At 28.5% G+C, this 19242-nt stretch overlaps 1 long non-coding RNA gene across 1 annotated transcript in view; it reads left to right on the forward strand.

Annotated features, from left to right (window-relative positions):
• LOC142333078 (uncharacterized) overlaps positions 1-10294 on the forward strand; it is a 44645-nt gene extending 34351 nt beyond the window's left edge. The window contains exon 3 of the long non-coding RNA XR_012758514.1: positions 8819-10294. This is a non-coding gene — a long non-coding RNA (uncharacterized LOC142333078). The remainder of the gene's footprint in view (positions 1-8818) is intronic.
• The last annotated feature ends 8948 nt before the right edge of the window (positions 10295-19242 follow it).

The raw sequence follows: 19242 nt of genomic DNA on the forward strand, positions 1-19242 counted from the left end.
AGCTACTGCTCTCTTGAGTTTTTCATCGAATCTAACTGTTGCAGCAGAATGAATAATTATAGTTACATTTTCTTGAAGTTCTTGTTGATCTGTATTTGAAAAGCCTAACATAGGTTTACTACAGTCACCAATAATAAGTGAAACTTTTTCCTTAGCAAGTGGATTCACTTTTGAATAGATCTGTAAAAGATAAAAGACATGATTATAAAACAATTATTTTGAAGTAAATGGATCAAACTTTTCAAATACAATAATATCAAAATCATCACTGTATTAAAAGAAAAAAAATCTGATGTGGACACTACATGACTTTCTTGTACACCTATTACATTACACATACACATTCTTTTAAAATGAAAAGTACATAAAATTTTATTTCATTAATAACTTTTGATATTTTTCCATTTTCTTTTTTTTTATTGTTGTTTATTTATTGTAAAGACTTTTTACAATCAGAGGTTAATAATTATTAATAAATCAATATATTTAAATTAAAAAAAGTTAAAAAACGGGAGATGAAGTCTGATTTGAATTGATGTGCCTTCTTCCCCTTATAAGATCCAAATATTTCATTAATTAAAATTTCATTTGGCTATAACTCTGGAACCGATGAAAATAAGTACCACTTATGATATATTGTTGAAAAGCTCTCAATGAGGGATTACTGCAGTTAAGAAGAAGTCCAAAATCTAAATGTTTCAAAATTGAAACAACATGTAAACACATTTTTGGTCCAGTCGATTGCAATCAACAGGGGAGCTGTACAATTAGGTGTTACAACAGTCCTAAATCCAAAAAATCAAATCCTACGGCTAAACCTTTTTGAGTTATGCGAGATATGTACATACGTACAGACGTCAAGCCGAAACTAGTCAAAATAGATATTTTCAAAAACCAAATTCGTTGAAATCTGAAAACCAAAATTTTTCGCAATCACAATACTTTCTTCTATTGTTCTGTCAATCAAAAAAGACTTCTCGGTGAAAAAATAACTATTTGAACAAACTACTGGGAAAAAAACAGGTCTTATTAATCAGTTAATGTTTGAAAAAATAACTCACTTTTCTGTTACACTAAACTGCTTATTTTTGGGTTTGAAAACAAGAGATTTATTTTAATATTTTTCCCAACACATTGGCTGCTGGCTGCAGGATGTTTGGGTTGACAGCAGTGAATACAGTATATCATTTTATCACAAGATGTGAAGTTTTACGATTATTCTATTCTGCTTTTTAATGTTACAATATTTTCATGAATAAGATGTATTTGGTTTTTGAAACTGTTTGATCTTAAGAGTTCGCTTATACCGTATTTATATTAGTAAAATAATGGTTTGCTGGGCAAACAGTTAGCCAATATCCATGGTAGAGTGGTAGCGTCTTGTTTACTATGCAGTAGGCAAACATTTGGTAAAAAACATTTTTACCAAAGTGAAACAACATTTCATTTTTTCTGAGAATCAATGGTTTAGTCAAATTATTTGATATTTTCCTTCCAATACATCACTAATGCGTACAATCACATTAATTTTATAAACCAAATAAATTGAATGTAGAGTTTTTAAAACTTATATCTTAGCAATTGTATTATCACTTTCGATGTTCTTCAGTGACATGCTGTTATAGTGATATGCTGTTATATCTCATAGTGGCACTGAGTGATTTTATTAGTGAAAGGTTTTTTTTAGAGTTAGGCAGACACTTATATAGAAAATAATGGTACATTTAGAATATAGATGTAGAGCTTTTGCGTGATTATGTTCTTCATATTGTTCAACTGTAGGGAAAGGTTAGCAGAAAATGAGAGCCTAAGAGATAGTGCAGAGTAAAATAATTTAGTTTTTATGGAATAAAGAAATTAAAAGAGGAAAATTGTATTTTATTGAGAAAATATTTTTATCGCGGTAACTAAGCACCTAAAATTCATTACATAAATTGAATTGGTACAAATCTCGGTAGAATTTAATGGATTATTGTGTTTCTTCTATCCTACAATAAAAAAATCCAAGTAATTGATACAGTAAATCTTTTGAAAAGTAACTCAATATTTATTTCAAATTACTATTTAATGTACATATACATACACTTGATTACGTACGTATTAAATGTTGTATTAAACATACATTAGCTAAATTTAAGATAAATTAACATGTACTGCCGAAACAATGGAAAAAATCTAAATGAGGGAATTAGATAAGTAATGCATTTTGATACACAGAAACAATAAATATGTAAAATCATAGCAAACAGCAGAAACGAGGTAATGTTGGAAGTGATAGGGGTGCAGGAACATTTACCGAATGGATTCTCAAAGATAGTGTTGAGGAATCAAATAAAAAAAGAAGGAAAAAGATGGACTGAAGCAATGTTTCATCTTCTAAAAATATTTCTGATTTTTTTCATTCCAGAAATAAAACCGGATCTTTTGTTAAGTCGATGACATTTCATTACACTAATAATTTTTCTTACCTTATATATGAAAATATTATCTATAATATTCATAAAATGAATATTATAATAGCCTATGTATTTAAATTGCATTTTTTAAATCTGGTGTTTTCATAATTTTGAAATGTTTTTAGTCTTTGAAACATTTTGTCTTTGAAAATGATTTTCTAAAATGTTCATTTATAACATTTAAATTGTAGATTTAAAAAGCCTCTTTTGAAATGGTTACCATTAATTAAAATATCACAGTTTGGCAGAGCTAGTGGAGAGAATATAATTGTAATTAAAGAAAAAAAAATTAGCACCTGAATTATTTTTTTCACAATTGTTGATTTTGATGCCATTTAATCAAAATCATGTTAATGAAAATAGATTAAACTATTTATTGATTGGAGAACTTACATCCTTATTGCTAAGGAGTAAAGTTGCTAAAGTATGTCATGCCTGTTCAAAATCTTTTGAAACATTGTGTTGCAATTTAAAAGACACTAAATTGATTGTCAATGGTCAACGGTATCAGAAATTTTGGACGATTTTAATTTAGTCATACTGAGTGATAGAAATGCAGATTATATTCATTATTTTTTATAAATCAGCAAGGTAAAAACTTATAAGCTCTGCGAAAAAGACCGAGTCCTGGCGGGGACACCCCGATGTTTCAAGCTTTTTTTTTATATTTATATCAGGTTTTAATATTTGTTATGAAATATTTTCTGGTCATTTTCCCATTCCTGTGAGAGTTAATATACTTAAAATCAATTTGAAATAGTGTTAACTTTGTTGCCAAAGCTAAAATAATGATTATTGGATTTTAAGTAATCGAATGAACAAAAAGTTTGTTCATTTGATAAAACATATTCAATTTTCATTGAATATAGAATTTGGAACAGTTTATGATAGTTCTTACAGATATTATTTCTGCATGAAGAAGGTAAAGGAAAAACTGGTTTGACGCATACAGTCACAAGGCTCATTTCTGGGTGTATAAAGTATCAAAATTGAACAAGAATACAAACTCACTTACTATTAAAAATCAATATTAACAGAAAAAAAAATTGCATAAACAATTTTAAGCATAAAAATATACATTTAAAAAAAAATTATTAAGGCATTATGCGATATTAAGGATTATTTTAGAAACAGGCAAGAACTTTTAAGAAAAATACAATTTTTAATGGATAGTACGTCAGTGGAATCCTGGTGACTGGATTTTACAAATTTTCTTAATCTCTTCTTCAGGTGTGTTAAAATACCTTAATATTAGAATAACTGCAGAAATTTGTTTGAGGATAAATTGAGGGATGCAGAATTTATCAGACATGAATTTTTTAAAGTATTAAAGATAATGAAGCTACTGCAAGGGTCGGATTACTTATGATGAGTTTTTTAAAAATGTACCGCTTAATTTCCAGGATAAGAACTTTATAATAAGATTTAGAAGATGATAAAATTCCTGAAAGTTGCAAGAAACTAATAATTTTCCACTTATTTAAAAAAGGAGATAGTTAATTAAATAGTAATCTCGTTCATTAATGAAATTGGTAAGGTGTTTACAAGTCTGTTGCTAGATGGGCTCAAAAGTTGGATTTGTAACCAGAAATAATAAAAGAATCTCTGGTCGGATTTCAGAAATCATCATTAAAATCGATAATATATTTTTATCAATGAATATAGTCAGTATTAAACTAAGCATCAAGTGTAAAAAATGCTGGTTGTCGCTGTCTTTGACCACTTCGATAAGCTCAAGACAAAAATAACAATATTTCAATTTATTTATGCTACTAAAAATTAGCAACATATTATAATACGATTATTAAATCCGTAAACTGTGTATAGTTACTAGCTAGATATATTTAATTAAATGAAGAATTTAATTTGATAGAATACATATCAATAGAAAATGGTTGTAATTTAAAAGACAATATATATATATATCAGACAAAAGTATAGTTCTGTATGGTGGAAAACTGCATTATATTTTTTTTGTCTTTGATATAATTGGTGCAGAGGGGAATATGGACAAATACAATAACAAAAAAGAATTGATTTGCTAATTAATATATATACATATATATAAAAAACACAAACAATAAAAACAAACAAATAATAAAAAATAAATAAGATATTTAATAACAAATTTAATTATAATATTTATAAAAAAGCATATTATATTTGTTATAAGCAGAGCTTATAACAAAAATAACTAAAAACTAAAAATTCTCTTTAAGAATGACTAAAAGAAATTAAAAAAACCTTTACAGAAATATGTAGAAACATCTAAATTTAATAAACAGATATCTAATTTTACTGATCACATCAAAGGTAAATATTTTCAAAATATAAATTACTTGCAAATATTATAAATAAATAAAAATAAATTAATATCTCTTTTCCTACTTAAAATACAAATAATAAAAATAAATAATTAAAAAATAACTACATGAAATCGTTTTTTTATTAAAATAATTTTCACTCAGTTTGAAAGTGATCATTTTTTTTATAGTTTTAAATTGTAAATATTATTATTTTTTACGTAAACCGTTAGCAGATCTACATATGTGATTCCACTTATAATAATAATAAATTCCTGTTTAATAACTCAAATTTAAATTCATGTCTAGACCTAAAATAACAAAAAATAAGTTAATACTTTTTCAGGAAAATGTTAATAAAAAATAAGATTAAAAAAAAAGTCTTACAAAATGATCAAATTGCTCTTTAAGCCGTTCTCTTTGATCTTTATCTTTTTTTGGTTGCACTATTAAGTATAACTTCGTAATCAGTATTGTTTCTTTTTCATAAAATTGTATTGCAGTTTCTGGTAAATTGGTGTTCATGATGCTTTTTTAGCTGCTTCTTACAAATAAAATGTTTATAAATTAAAGGTTAATAAACAATATGCATTTTTAAATTCAATAATGTGTATATGTTATCATATAAAACTGAACAATGAAAAGTCATTGTTTTTTTTTCTAGAAAATAATGGGAAAAATTTTATGATTCATATTTTACAAAAGTGCATTACAAAAAAGTATTTTATTTCCCATAATTAATCATTTAATAGCAGCTAGTTAACGAATTAGCATTTTAATTAAATGTGCATCAAATTTGCATGTATTATTTACATTATTATACATCAAATACATTATATATTATTACGTTAAAAATGCATTGTAATTTATGTTATTAAAACATATACGTGTTTAATATTAATTATTTAAGAGAAGCATTTTTCAATTTTAAGCCCACAAGGCTGGTATGGTGGTAAATTCGTTTCAAATTACTAGTTTCATTAAATTTTTATAAGACTGCACTTCATTTATATGTCATACATATCATCCTCATCTCATCGGGCCGTTGGGGAGGGGTTACAAATATATATACATATATGTTTAAAAAAATTAATATCTTAACATAATCGTTCAGAACAAATTTGCACAAAATAATTAAAAATACAAAAACTAGAAGTATTAAATTTTCAGCAATTTCTTTATAAAAGAACATTTTCATTATCTTGTAAGTAGTGTAAAACTGAGATAATCTTTTGGCTAAAAAATTCTGGAAGGAAAAGTAAAAGTGTTTTTTGATATGGGTACAAGCAATACTGATCTCATCAGGCATACATCTAAGATTTCTTTTTTAAGGTACTGTCGGATTGAATCATCTGATGTGATTCAGAATTTGGTTAAGGAATCTGAGTCCTTAGCCAAGAACTCGGAAAACAAAAACACAAGACTACAGCTATTTATATTTAGCAGTGCCTGAAACCAATCAAGATTTTTATTCGACTCTATGTGTTTAGCCACCCGGTATATTAGTTTTTCCTTTTTTTATTCCTCTACGACCACATAGAAATTGGAAAATTTCATTTATAATAATAAATCCAACAAAAATTCCATTTTATAATTTGGGGAAAAAATAAATTAAGTACAAGAAAGTAAGGGCTCTACATTCTCAGGTTAACTATTTTACATCTATTGCCACTTATTACGATTTTATTAATGTTATTGAATCACAAAAAGGATTCATCTTTAATAGCAATAGACGATTAATAAACTTGAAATAAAAAATTATTCAAAGTGTTTTTCTTTTTCAATATTTGTTTATCAGTAAAAAATTTGCATACATAATACGACTAAGAGTTTTAGCAACTTAGCCACCAAGAATCTCTAACCTATAAATATCTAAATTAAGAAAAAAATTAATTATTACAATGTTACAGTATTTTTTTCTCAAAATGTGTTCTATTTTAACAGAAATTAAAATTGAACATCAAAAAAGTGCTTTATTCAAAATTTTAAACAAAACTAAACTCAAATAATAAAAACAGCAATTAAATTGTAATCTTTCAAATGTGCAAAAGACTTTGAAGAGTACAAAGAATAAAACATAACTTTTTTCAAAATAATATTTTACTCTTTAATCTATGAAAAAATAGAACTTTTTTCATTACTCCATGAGCAAAAAGCCACAGGAGTACCAAATATATATTTACTAAAAAATTAGTGTGTGTATTATCAAAATTGTGAAAATTTAATTACAAAAATATGTTGTAACGTAGTATTTTGCTGAAATATTAGATTACATTTCAAGCATTATATATACAGATGATTATATAGAGTTTATCATAATTTTATTAAAATAATAATAAAAATAATATTTAATAATTTAAATATAATTATATTTAATAATTTTATTAAATATCTTCTATTGGGACTCCCTCAAAAAATCAGAATGAGTTTTCAACATACAAAATGTGATTCATGTCTTCTATCTTTAACTTATCCATGTGTTAATATTTACGAATGGGGAATCTTTGAAGTGACATTTTCCTTAAAAAAAAAAAAAAAAATTATATAAACTTTCACTAAACTAGAGAACAGAATATTTCCGTATAACTCAACACAATAATTCGGCTTTAGAGAAAGAACCTTATCTGTTGTATTATTAATTAATATTATAATTATTATTAACTATTTAGAATTATTATTAAGTTAAATTATTGATGACTATATTTTTCACAACATTATTTATTCATACAATAGCCTATTAAAAAATTGTTGACAGCATGTGTAAAGACAATCTAATTTATATTAGATACCTTGAGATTATCGTAATGTAATTTGGTCTTAATGTAATTTGATTTTGGATATTCTTTCAAAAGCAGACACATTGCTAAATTTTCATTTTCTGAATTACTAATACGTATCGTTATATACATTATTTATGGATTGAGTAATAATATACAGCATTAAATTTTAAAAGCTTCGTATATAGTAATTAATTGTATTTCAACCTCTCTTATTTATCATATTTATATTGCTGGCTGCGTACAAGTCGTTGCAGTTAATTATTTCAATCATGTAGTACGTGACTGTCACAGCAAAACTTTTCACTATTTATTTTCCTTCATCACAGGTTTGATGACTTAATCCATGAGGAGCCAAATAAACAATATGCTGTTTCTTTTTACAATCCAAAGGGAGTTTACATAGTCCTAGGTTTTGGGTACAGGGTCATGAAATGTCTCATTAAGTGACAGGGGTCCCGGGTTCGAATCCCGGTCAGCCATGGCATTTTTCACACACGCTACAAATCATTCATCTCATCCTCTGAAGTAATGCTTAACTGTGGACTCGGAGGTTAAAAAAAAAAAAAAGTGACAGCAAAGATAATTGGCATTGTCCAAAGTAGAGGTGGATGTTTCTGCCAAACTAAAACGAAGTGTTTGTTGAAAAAACCAACTGTTGGTATAAACTGTTGCAAACCTTCCATAAACCTATAGTTCATGACTTATTTTTCCATACATTGCTAAACTGCTTGCTTTTCAGTTTCAAACACAATTTCATTATAATATTTTTCTCAATGCTCTGGGAGCAGGCTGGTTTGGTTGATGCCAGCAAATACCATGTTTCATTTTATCACAAGATTTGACAATTTTGATCTTTTTATTCTGCACTTTAATATTACAGTATTTTCAAGAACAAGATTTATTTGGTTTTTGAAATTATTTATCTTGCCAGTTAGCTTAACAGTGTATTATTATTGATAAAACAACAGTTTGCTGGGAAAATTACATGTTTTCAGCTAACGCAAAACAGTTTATTCACTTTATCTGTTAACTTTATCCTCATCTTTATTAACTTAACATCCGTTAGCATGAATTACCTCTGTTTGGAAATTCAATTTATTAAGAAAACTTTATACCAAACAGAAACAAAAGATCATTTTTTTTCTGAGAAACAACAATTTAATCAAATTGTTTGATATTTTTCAACTCATCACAAACTATTTGTTTACAATAACTATTAACTTCAAACAAGTTCTACATGAGCACCTTTTGTGACAAGTAAAATGTTTTTTTTTTTTAGGTGGGGAATCTTATTACGGACACTGCGATCAAGAATGTCGGGACTCACAACAGGTTCCACTTGATGTTACTTAGCGTGCGCGTGTGTCTGTACATACGGGTTAAACCACCACTCCATCATCGTCCTTCCGTAACCGCCACAAGGCATTACTTCAGGAAAGAAGCGGCTTTCTCATTGTGAAGTGTGATTACTTACGCTGCCATCATTGGAGATGTCATCACCAGGAGTGCTGCCTACTTTATAATTCCGGGACGATCCCACTTACCCAGGACCCTCCAGGAACTCCGCAGGCAGCCTGGCCCCAGACCTTAGCGCCAAGGCATTACCGTCTTTCTTCCTTTCCTAGCGTCTTCTTGGGCTCATAATTTCGACATTACAGTATACTGGCCCTGTCCGACACTGCTTGCCAGCTCTCGACCGAAGGAAACGAGATCCTCTGATCCCACTATTCGTGATTCTCAGGCGAGAACAGTCTGTCTATTTTCAGCTTGGTCACCAGTGTGTTCCTCTCTCAGATGAATCTTGGGCATTCGAAAAACACATGGTATGCTGTTTCCTTGATGCTGTTGCAAATGGGACGAAATTTGAATGATTCAGTCCAAATTTGAATAAGTAATCCCTGAACCTTCTATGCTTCTAAACCTGGCTCAGAATGTAGTTCATGTCGCCATGCCTCCTAGATATCCATTTGGCAATATCATTGATTAGTTGGTGAGCCCAGCGACCTTTACCCGCGTCATTCCAGCGCCTCTGCCATACTTTAGTGTATGCTGCCCTGACTCGCGAAGCTTCATGGCACTGGTCTTTGGGTGACCCACCTACTTCCTAGGATCTTTTCATCACATCAGCAAGCAAGTCGATTGGCATCTGGCCTGCCAGAACTTCAGCCGCATCCTTGGATATTGTTCTGACCTGGCTGATGACTGTGGATGTAATCAGTTAGAGGGTCTAAAGACGACCTTCGGTAAAGCCTCTCAGGGCTCGGAACGGAGGGGGTGGTGTGGCAATCGGTAATATCACAAAGTGGGTGTCTTCCCCCAACGGGGTTGGGATATCCTGTAAGCAGAACAAATCCTGAGGCAGGAACGCCTGTGCACCACTGATAACCTCTTGTTATTTATCGCAGTGTCCAGCACCCCTGCCCAAACTGGGGCACCATACAATAATATTGAAGTTGTTATACTGGCTGTTAAGATTCATTTGTGTTCTTTGTCCTCTTGCTTAATGTAAATATCTCCTGTCATCTTCTTCTTTGTTAATGAACCAGCTGATCTCAATTATTGTTAGAATTAATTATATGAATTTACCTTCCTTTAAGATGTATTAGCGACATCGCTAAATTTTTATTGTTCTAGTTAGACATATTTTATATATATTTAAAATGTGAATAAATGTGAACTTAACTAAAAACATAAATTATTATAATGTTTAATTAATGAAGTGTAAATTTTGAAGGTAAATAAAGGATGTGATTATTAATAATTGGTTATCTGACATTAATTAATATATACAGTTTACACAACCAACTAATTAATCTGTGGCTGAGATTGTACATTATTTTTGTTGCTCCGGCCTGGATAATTAAATAATTATGTGAAATCAGCTACACGTGAAGTTCTAATATTTTAATATATATATAAATACACTGCAGGTTGGCAAATTCAATTGTCAGTGGTGATCTTCAATAAAAAAACTAATTAACTTATGAATGAACGAAAATATTATTTTGGAATTTTCTTCACTACATTGAATCTGGGTTCGTAATTTATGTTAACACCATTTTTTTATGTAATATTTGTATAATTTAATTCTACTTTGTTTTTTGGCCATATTAATTATTGTAATCATTATGGATAAAGAACACTTATTAAGACAAAAAAATCAATTAAGGCTTCAATTACAAGAATTGGAACATTCGCGGATAAATTTGACGCATCACAAGATGCGCTTTACAAGTCAAATTACAAAATCTGCTTGATTTGCACCACAAGTATGATTCCATTCAGATACAATTAGAAATGGATGTTGATGATGATAGTTTCTTTAGATCGATAACAAGTCTAGGAAAATTTATGCAACATAGAATGTAAGTTGCAACATTTATTAAATAGTCAACATAAAGTAAATAATCAAGAACATTCTGTAGACATAGATATTAAACAATTACAATTGCAAACTATCAGTTTACCATTGTTTAAAGGTGACATTCTTGAATGGCCTCACTTTTTTAATATATTTAATGGTTTAATCCACACTCAAAAAGATTTAACTGATATTCAAAAATTACATTATTAAAATTAGTCGCTAAGAGACAAAGCCTTAGCCATTATTAAAAATCCTCATTAACCAATTATATTCTTTATTATTTTTTCAGTTACGTGCTATATTTCATTTTTTCTTGTTATATTTTTGATGGTCCATTCCCTTCCATTACTTGATATAACAAGTAAATAGTTCTTAATGTGTTCAATACTTATATAATAAATAAATATTTCATTCAGATCAGTACATTTATTCTGATTCATCAATTGTATCAGGAGTGAGTAGAAATGCTATTATGGATAAATAAAAGGAAAAGACCAAACATTCACTTCAATGAATCAAGGAAAACCATGATAAACCCTTGATAAGCAGCATCTCAAAGCATAAAACTGTTAAAAAAAGATAGAAGTTGTTAAATTTCATAGTAATGTTTAAAAATACTAAATGAATGAAATAATCGCAAAGTAAATATGTTAAGATAATAAATAAATAAACAAAAAATGTAAAAAAGATAATGAGTAATTTAGAAGATGTCATACAGATTAAACAAAGATGCAGAAAATTCAGGTTCTTTTTTCTTAAAATGGTGAAATTTAAAAGCACATTGACATAATAATTAATACTAGTTCCATAAAAAAAAAAATTTAACTGTATTCTTAATAAATTGATGAGAATATTTGTTTAATGGATCAGTAGCTTACTAAAACTGATTACAAAAGCATAATAAAACACATTCTATTATGCCAAAAATTGTGCTGAATTACACAAAAATCGTTCTGTTGTCTTGTTTAATAGAGACGGATATATATATTTTTTTAATCAAATATAAACACTCGAATAAATTATTATTTTTATTTGTTAATAAATTATGTACATAAATATTATGATTTATGGATGCCAAACAGTGGTAAGACAACTACTTTCTTACTTCAAAAACTTATTATGACTTTTTAAAAGGAGAAGAAATGATATATTTCAGATGAGAAGAATATGCTCAAGCATAATAAATAATTGAAACCGGTGACAAGCTCAACATATACCACTTAAAGTATGAACAAGTATTCAGGTGCACTATTTAAGAGCCAGAATAAACAATGTCACACTGTTATAATACTAATGTAGATAAAAATATTTTCCTTCCTTCCCCTAATCCAGCAGGCTACACACCAAAGTTTTTGTTTCTTTCTTTTCCAAGAAATTAAATAATTAACTTTGCAAGTGTACTATAAATTCTTGCAGAATGGGTCAACATGTATTCATCACTTAGTAGCGGGGGCTGTTCAGAAAATATGTAGACTGTTATTAATTAACATATAAAATATTATATATTGAAAAACTATTAAGTGTTAAAAAATAATATAAAAATTAGTTATGTCCAATCATTTTACACAAAAGGTCTTATAAAACATAACCTTTATCTTTTTCTCCTATGAATTGTTATAAATACATTGTAGAAAGACATTGTAAATTCTTGTATTTATTATTTTAGTCATTCATGTGTATATTAACATATTTATGTGTGTAAATTACATTCTTTTGAAATACTCAAGTAGTTATAAGTTATGATAAGATGAAGAAGAAATAAACCTTTACTTCACAGTGCTTGTTAAAATATTTTGAATCTGAATGATACTTTGCAGTGATGCAGTCACAAGAAAACAAGCATCTACATGAAAAAATAGTTTTTCTTCTGTATAAAATGACAACACAAACGCTTATGTTGTTTTCTATTATTTTGTTTACATTTGATTTTTACAGCTTTTTATTAATAAAAATTAAAAAAACTGCTAGAGTTGCATAACTTTCCTGATGAAATCGATTAATAAGAGCTTAAGAAATACTTAAAAGTTATATGGTCTGGGAACCAAGGGGTTTCCCCTTAACAGATAGATAACTACTTAGGGGGAAAATTAAATAGACCCTTAAAGTATGTAATATCCATTACATTAAAAAAATGTATATATTCAATTCTTTTAATATGATTTTAAGATATAGGACCCATTGTGAATATATCTTCCTACCATGTTGACCAATTGTGGCCAAAATACAATGGCATCAATCATAACCCACCGGGTTAGTCTAGTGGTCGAACTTATCATTGCAAAATCATCTGATTTTCAAAGTCAAGAGTTCTCTTCTTGGAGTCCTTGTAAAAATCTCCAAGAAGAGAACTATGCAGAAGATACTGGTCTCCTTTGTTGGTTGGGTTTCAATTAAGCACATGTTTTTTTGAATTACTATGATGTTTTATGTATGTATCTCCTCTGGTAATAAATGATGTTCTATTTTAAATCTAATATTAAAGGAATATTATATACAAATTTACAGGTATTTTCTACATGTATAACTGTTAAGTGACATTCAGTATAAATGTTTACCTATCAATAAAATGTTAACAGCATAGCATGACACTCTACCCACCATTTTTTAACTTTGCTGAAATATGGGAACCAATTTTTAAATGTAGCTTTGAATCTTCATATTTCAATCCTTACTTTTCAAATTTCAACTTTCAACTTCAAGGATCATTGAAATATCGCTTTGTTGTGGAGCTACCAAATAAGTTTACTGCCTTCCCCACGACCTTCTGCATTATATAATTTCTTTCTTATTTTGTTTTCTATAAAGAAATTTTATAATTTCTCTTGGCATTTTAAATGCAACATTACAATCTACACTTTCTATAATATTTATGTAACTCTAAAAATTGATATTGGCTGGTTAAAAATAAATCACAAATTTTTTAGTAGATTTTTTAGTGAAATTCAGTTTGACGACTAGGAAAGTTTTTACATCTATTCTTTAGAAGTATAATTTTCCTTGAACTTTGGCAGAATGTAAAATATTTGCATGATTTTGTGTAGGTTGAGTTAAATTAAAATTTTCACTTCTTGTAATTTTTTGAAGTTTGTAGATTTTTATATAGAAAACTATAAATTTACTATAATATTAGCATTTTGATATAAATTGAATTACTTAATGTACATTCAGTTACTTATATTTCCTTTTTTTTATCACTCTTAGCTACAATTATGTTAAAAAGAAAATAGCAGTTTAATCAAAACAAAATTTCCAGTATTTTTTTTTACTTTATCAAGTGGCAGAATGTACATTTTTTATAAATAATACACACATTAAGATAATTGAACAAACCAATTTTAAAATAATTAACATCAAATCAATAAAATTTTGTTTTAGACTTTTAACAAATTATATTTATTAAAATAAATGTAAATATAAATGTAAATAAATGTAAAATAAATACTAAATGTAAAACTAAAATTTAAATGTAAAAATAAATGTAAATAAATAAAATGTAAATAAATAAAATCAGCTTGGGAATACTTTTACCTGTGACAGAACAGGGATGGAATATGCATTTGGGGTAAAAGAGGTTGTGTGTGTTTGTGTGTATTTCTGTTACCGTTTTCCTCAAACATTACTGAACCAATCTTGATGTGGTTTTTTGCATTGCATTACATAGTTATCACATTAGAGCAGATTCTTAGATTAGTTTTACAGTTATAAGCCACCAGGGGGTGCTGCAGTTGATAAGTTCTTCAAAATGGCTTTGTGGGTGTTTTAAATTTTTAGGTTTATCACTTGTTATATAAACTTGTATTTTTTAGGGAAATTATTTTTGTATTTTTATTCACATCATTTATTAATTTTGTTTTGTTTAATTGTTATTTTTCGTTATATTACATAGTGTAAACTGATGTTAAATAATAGCTGAACATTTATATATTAATATAATCTAGGTATACAATATATAAAATTGATTAATCTTTTTTTTGTTCTTTGAAATTTAAATATAAATTAAAATTGTTATTAAAGATTGCTTTTGTTTGTTTGTTTTTGTTGGAAAATTATATCTTTATTACATTTGGTAGTTACAAAATAAAAATTTAACAGATTAATATAACAGTCACTTATATTACATAGTAACATGAACTTTTATTAAAGAGTTATATAATCTGTACTGAAATAAATGTCATTGTTTGACAATCATGTAGATTTATAATATTTAGTAAATGAGGCATTTTTAATTAAACAAATTAAATTAAATTATAATTATATAATTATTTTTACTATTATTAAAAATAATAAATTCCTCTATCAAAACAAACAACTCTATTATCTCATGTAAGTTAACAAAATACTTTGGCGTATAAAAAGTAGCCATATTCTATGCTTACATTGTCATTTATAATAAATTACCAATTGAAAAATTTAAATATTTTCTTTTACAATGCCAGTATTTTTACATTAACAGTGAGATTTTAAATAATAATACTCATAAAAGAAATAAAACTAAAAAAATTTTCTGCATCTTTGTTTCATAAATAAACTTGCGTATAGTACATGCTCAACTAATTTACATTAAACCACTTGAAACTATTTTTTTCTTTTTTTTTAGCTCATCTTATTAATTTAATATAAAACGTAGCTGCTTTATTACAATTTTAATGAATTTAATATTTGAGTGTTTTCCACATTCCAATTATACTAATTGTTTAACAAATTAGTGTGGATCTCTTCTTCTTTTTTTATAATTACTGTATATGTTTTGTATTGTTCTGATCAAAGTTTTACTACAATTTTCTTTGGATCTGTTCAGGCAAATACTGCAACAGTTTCTTTTTCTTCACTACAGAACACACTTACCTATTCCTGATGTGATCTACATAATGCACAATTAAGCACCATAATTACAAAAAATTAAATATAATAATATTAAATATTAATTTAATATTAAATTTTATAATTTAAAATTATAAAGTATTAACTGACACTTAAAATAATGTTGAATTTTAACTAATATAGATAGCAAGTATTGTTATTCTCTTACAATAAATAGCAGCACCGATAGTTGGAGCTATCAGTACTACCACTATTGTCAAGGGTACCAGCCTTAGAAAGGTTAGGAAACCCCCTAGGTTAGTCAGACAATTTATTCTATCCGAGTTTATAGATACTCTATTGTGTGTTTCTAGATTAAATACATTAATCAGTTTATAAACACAACATATTAATCATACTATTTGACTACATATTAAACAGGTTTCCTAATTATTTTAAGACAAACAGCATTAACACACCACCATCCACAATACCATCGAGAAAGAGATTGAATTACAGTCAAAAGACCTTAAGGAAGGACATTTTCAGTTGATCATGCCCTGAAAAGAAAAATGTAATATCACAAAGAGGAAAAGGTTTTATTCCAGAATTTACTTAAATAAATAAAGGATGACCTTTCTGTACTTATAATTTTGTGGTGGAAACTGAAGTACTTCATTTCAAACAGTGTACATTTATCATTTTATTTTTATCATTGTTAAGATAATAGTAGGAGAGATAAGAGAAAATATAAAATATATAATATAAATAGTAGGAGACTAGTTAAGATAAAATAGGAAATATAGTGGGTGAATACGGGCTGGGCAAATGGAATGAAAGAGGGGACCGACTTATAGAGTTTTGCACGAAGTATAATTTAGTAATTGCCAACACCCAATTTAAAAATCATAATAGAAGAATATAAACTTGGAAAAAGCCAGGCGATACTGCAAGGTATCGGATAGATTATATCATGGTTAAGCAAAGATTTAGAAATCAACTCGTTGACTGCAAAACTTACCCTCGAGCAGACATTGATAGCGACCATAATTTGGTGATAATGAAATGTAGATTGGGGTTTAAAAACCTGAAGAAAAGGTGTCAGATGAGTCGGTGGAATTTAGAGAAGCTTGAGGAAGAGCAGGTAAAGAAGATTTTTGAGGAGGACATTGCAAGAGGTCTGAGTAAAAAAGATAAGGTAGATAATGTAGAAGAAGAATGGGAGAATGTTAAAAAGGAAATTCTTAAATCAGCAGAAGCAAACTTAGGCGGAATAAAGAGAACTGGTAGAAAACCTTGGGTTTCAGACGATATATTGCAGCTGATGGATGAACATAGAAAATATAAGAATGCTAGTGATGAAGAAAGTAAAAGGAACTATCGGCAATTAAGAAATGCTAAAACAGGAAGTGCAAACTGGTGAAAGAAGAGTGGATTAAAGAAAAGTGTTCAGCAGTGGAAAGGGAAATGAACATTGGTAAAATAAACGGACCATACAGGAAAGTTAAGGAAAATTTTGGGGTACATAAATTAAAATCTAATAATGTGTTAAACAAAGATGGTACACCAATATATAATATGATAGGTAAAGTCGATAGATGGGTGGAATATATTGAAGAGTTATACGGAGGAAATGAATTAGAAAATGGTGTTATAGAGGAAGAAGAGGAAGTTGAGGAGGATGAAATGGGAGAAACAATACTGAGATCTGAATTTAAGAGAGCATTAAAAGATTTAAATGGCAGAAAGGTTCCTGTAATAGACGGAATACCTGTAGAATTACTGCGCAGTGCAGGTGAGGAAGCGATTGATAGATTATACAAACTGGTATGTAATATTATGAAAAACGGGAATTTTCGTCAGACTTCAAAAAAAGTGTTATAGTAATGATACCAAAGAAAGCAGGGGCAGATAAATGTGAAGAATACAGAACAATTAGTTTAACTGGTCATGCATCAAAAATCTTAACTAGAATTCTATACAGAAAAATTGAGAGGAGAGTGGAGGAAGTGTTAGGAGAAGACCAATTTGGTTTCAGGAAAAGTATAGGGACAAGGGAAGCAATTTTAGGCCTCAGATTAATAGTAGAAGGAAGATTAAAGAAAAACAAACCAACATACTTGGCGTTTATAGACCTAGAAAAGGCTTTCGATAACGTAGACTGGAATAAAATGTTCAGAATTTTAAAAAAATTAGGGTTCAAATACAGAGATAGAAGAACAATTGCTAACATGTACAGGAACCAAACAGCAACAGTAACTATTGAAGAATATAAGAAAGAAGCCGTAATAAGAAAGGGAGTCCGACAAGGATGTTCCCTATCTCCGTTACTTCTTAATCTTTATATGGAACTAGCAGTTAATGATGTTAAAGAACAATTTAGATTCGGAGTAACAGTACAAGGTGGAAAGATAAAGATGCTACGATTTGCTGATGATATAGTAATTCTAGCCGAGAGTAAAAAGGATTTAGAAGAAACGATGAACGGCATAGATGAAGTCCTACGCAAGAACTATCGCGTGAAAATAAACAAGAACAAAACAAAAGTAATGAAATGTAGTAGAAATAACAAACATGGACCGCTGAATGTGAAAATAGGAGGAGAAAAGATTATGGAGGTAGAAGAATTTTGTTATTTGGGAAGTAGAATTACTAAAGATGGACGAAGCAGGAGCGATATAAAATGCCGAATAGCACAAGCTAAACGAGCCTTCAGTAAGAAATATAATTTGTTTACATCAAAAATTAATTTAAATGTCAGGAAAAGATTTTTGAAAGTGTATGTTTGGAGTGTCGCTTTATATGGAAGTGAAACTTGGACGATCGGAGTATCTGAGAAGAAAAGATTAGAAGCTTTTGAAATGCGGTGCTATAGGAGAATGTTAAAAATCAGATGGGTGGATAAAGTGACAAATGAAGAGGTATTGCGGTAAATAGATGAAGAAAGACGCATTTTGAAAAATATAGTTAAAAGAAGAGACAGACTTAGGCCACATACTAAGGCATCCTGGAATAGTCGCTTTAATATTGGAAGGACAGGTAGAAGGGAGGAATTGTGTAGGCAGGCCACGTTTGGAATATGTAAAACAAATTGTTAGGGATGTAGGATGTAGGGGGTATACTGAAATGAAACGACTAGCACTAGATAGGGAATCTTGGAGAGCTGCATCAAACCAGTCAAATGACTGAAGACAAAAAAAAAAAGAATATATAAATAGAAGGTGAGAGAAAAATAGAAAACCAAAAGATAAAAGCATAGTTATTTCCTTATGGCATTGTTATGTTTTTAGAAAGAAGAATCTTAACCAAAATCATATCACTCACTGCTTAGATGAATGAAATGGGTTTTTTTTGGGGTTTATATAATGAAATGTAAACAGACAGTGTTCATTTGCACATGACATAGTCTTAGATCACTAAAAGAAGTAAATTGTAGGCAACATGATGAAGGTTTTAAGAACGATGCTAGGAGAAATGAGATCAAGAAAGAAATGTTGCAAAAAGAGAAGGTCTAAAATACTGAGCAAAGGAGAGAATTG

This window comes from Lycorma delicatula, chromosome 12, assembly GCF_047948215.1.
Source record: "Lycorma delicatula isolate Av1 chromosome 12, ASM4794821v1, whole genome shotgun sequence".
In the NCBI taxonomy this organism is placed as follows: Eukaryota; Metazoa; Arthropoda; class Insecta; order Hemiptera; family Fulgoridae; genus Lycorma; species Lycorma delicatula.